We start from the raw sequence: 4,390 nt of genomic DNA, 5'->3' as shown, positions 1-4,390 counted from the left end.
TGCTGAGAAATATTGGCAGATCAATGCATGGTCATTAACCTGATTTACTCACTTTGTCCACAAGATGGCGGCAGATTGTCTGAAAGATATTAAAGTACCAGTAGAGTGGAAAAACAAGTTGCCTTCACATTGAAGCTATTATCATAAATGTCTGATTTATGACACCAAAATACATCAAAAAGTTTGCGAATAAATAGATATAATCAAAATAGAATAAATCGTGTGGACATACACATCAGCTTCTTCTTATCATGACATACATGAATAAGCAATGATGAAAAGGTATTTCTTACCTCTGTAAGATAGTAATATAAACATTAAATATGACAAAACATGAATTAGCAATGATAAAAAAAGTATTTCTTACCTCTGTAAGATAGTAATATAAACATTAAATATGACAAAACAAGAATAAGCAATGATAAAAAAGTATTTCTTACCTCTGTAAGATAGTAATATAAACATTAAATATGACAAAACATGAATTAGCAATGATAAACAAAACTATTTCTTACCTCTGTAAGATAGTAACATAAACATTAAATATGACAAAAAAAGAATAAGCAATGATAAAAAAAAAGTATTTCTTACCTCTGTAAGATAGTAATATAAACATTAAATATGACAAAACATGAATTAGCAATGATAAAAAAAGTATTTCCTACCTCTGTAAGATAGTAATATAAACATTAAATATGACAAAACAAGAATAAGCAATGATAAAAAAAAGTTTTTCTTACCTCTGTAAGATAGTAATATAAACATTAAATATGACAAAACATGAATTAGCAATGATAAAAAAAAAAAAAACTATTTCTTACCTCTGTAAGATAGTAACATAAACATTAAATATGACAAAAAAAGAATAAGCAATGATAAAAAAAAAGTATTTCTTACCTCTGTAAGATAGTAATATAAACATTAAATATGACAATTGTTGAGATTTGTCTTCTCTGACCGTAACACGTAACAAGGAAGTCAGTTGCTAGTGTTAGCAAACATGTGTGAAGTTCTCTGAGACTACTGGAATAAAAAGAGTCATACAAATCTGCTTCTTTTTAAGACATACATAAATAAGCAATGATAAAAAAAAAAAATGATTTCTTACCTTTGTCACGTTTACAATTCCAGCCAATTTATGAGGAGACTCACTTCCTGCTTGAGCAGCTGCACAAGAGAACCCTCAAATGATGCTAATTAGCACAAGTCTAATGGCAATAAAGTCACTTTTACTTCATTTACGCCTAGGAAACAAAAATGACGCGCAGAACGTTTACACTGCAAAAAGTCAGTGTTCAAAAACAAGAAAAAAAAATACAAAAATGAGGGGTATTTTATTTGAACTAAGTAAAATTATATGCCAATAGAACAAGAAAATTCGGCTTGTCAAGACTTTCCAAAACAAGTAAAATTAGCTAACCTCAATGAACCCAAAAATACCTTAAAATAAGTATATTCTCACTAATAACAAGTGCACTTTTCTTGGTAGAAAAAAAAAAACAACCTTTTTGCTCAAGATGTTGAAAAATATTCTTACATTAAGTAAATGCTAGTGCCATTATCTTGACATAATGATATGCGCTTGGCATCACGATTTTTTTTTTTCATGCTTGAAGTAAGAAATTATTACTTTTAAAAAAGCAGTTTTATACTTGTGAGTGTTGATGACACAGCTTTGCAACACTTGATATTCTAGTTTCAAGCATGTTTTACTCAAATAGGTCATCAAATCTCAGCAACAAGCTGTAATATCTTACTGAGATCATTTAGGACCAAAACACTTAAAACAAGTAAAACACTCTTAACATAAAATCTGCTTAGTGAGAATTACCACCTTATCAGACAGAAAATAAGCAATTATCACCCTTATTTGAGATATTTAATCTTACTTAGATTTCAGTTTTTGCAGTGTACGTATATTGACGTCATACACAACACCTTTTGGTGACAATTTCTGCAGGCCTGCTCCACTGGTAGGCAGGAACTAAACCTTTATAATTATAGAACATTTCACACAATGCTTGGCCCCATTAATTAATTTTTGTATTGTTCCATTATAAAAACACTCAAAAAGCATTTACTTTTATGTCATTAACTAAGCCACTATGTTGTTGCGGTAAAATGTACTAAGTCCAGGGCTTTTACAGAATTTTATTTTGGAGAGGGTGCACCCCCACATTTCATTAACCCTCAAAGAACTACTCACCCCCAAATCCTCCACTCCTCCGACCTCCGAGGACAAAGCTACGAACTATGGGAGACCCGGCTTTCTGCTCCGTCGCTCCCAGTCTGTGGAATGCTCTCCCTGACCACCTGAGGGCACCACAGACTGTGGATGCTTTAAAAAAAGGCTTAAAACCTTTTTTTTTTTTTTTTTAAAAAGCCTTTTTATAAATATATGCATACTAGTTCTAGCTATTAGGCTGTTCTAGTTTTTATTTTATTTTATTTATTTATTTTTTTCAATACACGGTAGCACTTTGAGGTTGTTTGCTCAATGTAAAATGCTTTCTACAAATAAAATCTATTATTATTATTATTAAAATAAAAATCACACTTTACTGATGTGAAACGATTTTTATACCTTTGTTTAAATCAAACGTGAATATAATTTAATGTTTTGTACTAAAACAAATTCATGGGGGTAATTTTTTTATTTTGTAAAATAACAAATTTAACAATCAAAACATAAACATATTGCAACATGTTTTTAGCAGTGATGAAGCAGAAAGTGGCTAGGAATATGTTGGCGCTAAAATTTCATACGAGGCACCGTCACACGTTGTAAATGAAGGCGATCCATTGATTATGTCATAGTTTTTTTCAGTGATTCTATTTTAAACACATTAAGTTAAAAATTCTCCATCAAAATGACATCCAACAAAATAGCACTATTTGCCTATCTTACCATGAATTGATTAACGTGGACCCCGACTTAAACAAGTTGAAAAACTTATTCGGGTGTTACCATTTAGTGGTCAATTGTACGGAATATGTACTGCACTGTGCAATCTACTAATAAAAGTCTCAATCAATCAATCTTTAATTATTTAACTTAATTTGCACAGCAAATTATTTGCCGCTTGCCAATATTTCAAATCTTTTCTAGAAATGTCCTTACTTTTAAGAGCTATTTACCTATTTTTAGTCATTGACTAATCTTAATTTTAGCATGTTAAAAATGTAAAAATTTTTGAAATAACTATTCGATTTTCCCCCCACCGAGAAGATTGTTTATTCTGCAACCTCTTGACAATGCTTATTTTAAGAATTGTTTTCAGAATAAAATACTGTAAATCCTGCTCATTTCTCGATATGCAAATCTTAATTTGGGATGTCTTGTCAAGTAAAATTATCTTTCCAAGCAGCTAGGCAATTTCACAATTTTTAGGAATTTTTCCAAAAATCTATTATATTTTGACAGTGTGCCTGTTGAGCTGCGTTTTAATTCCCAGCCTTTTTGGTTGGTTTATTTTTTTTACGGCAACACATGCTTTCATTTAACCTCAACTAATGTACAATTATTTATTAAATATGCATTTTGAACTATATGAGACCTGCAGAGGCCACCTGTCTCAACACAGTAGCAGCAAGGTGATTTTTCTCATGGATTGACAGCACCTCACTGCAAAAAGTCAGTGTTCAAAAACAAGAAAAACAAAAACAAAAATTAGGGGTATTTTATTTGAAGTACCGGTAAGCAGAATTATCTGCCAATAGAACAAGAAAATTTGGCTTGTCAAGACTTTCCAAAACAAGTAAAATTAGCTGACCTCAATGAACCCAAAAATACCTTAAAATAAGTATATTCTCACTAATAACAACTGTACTACTATAAGAGTACGTATTTTCTATTTTTTTCATTGAAAATAAAACAGCAAAGTCCATTTGGCTGTCATCTGTTTTAATTATGAGACACAATTGTGTCAAAGTCATGATTTTTTTTTTTCATGCTTGAAATAAGAAATTACTGCTTTAATTAATTAGTTTTACACTTGTGAGTGTTGATGACACAGCTTTGCAACAATTGATATTCTAGTTTCAAGCATGTTTTACTCAATATAGGTCATCAAATCTCAGCAACAAGCTGTAATATCTTACTGAGATCATTTAGGACCAAAACCCTTAAAACAAGTAAAACACTCTATAACATAAAATCTGCTTAGTGAGAAGAATTATCTTATCAGACAGAAAATAAGCAAATATCACCCTTATTTAAGATATTTAATCTTACTTAGATTTCAGTTTTTGCAGTGCTCTTACTGGCTCTTTAATGCTTCAAAGCCTTGCAAAAAATTGACGCAGTAAACCAAACATGAATCAATTGTGTCATTTTTTTCCTGTGACTTTACAGCAACAATCACCAAAAACTGAGAGGCCACGTGGTAAA

The sequence above is a fragment of the Entelurus aequoreus genome, linkage group LG01 (genome assembly GCF_033978785.1).
Source record: "Entelurus aequoreus isolate RoL-2023_Sb linkage group LG01, RoL_Eaeq_v1.1, whole genome shotgun sequence".
NCBI lineage: Eukaryota > Metazoa > Chordata > Actinopteri > Syngnathiformes > Syngnathidae > Entelurus > Entelurus aequoreus.
This window is presented reverse-complemented; position numbering follows the sequence as displayed.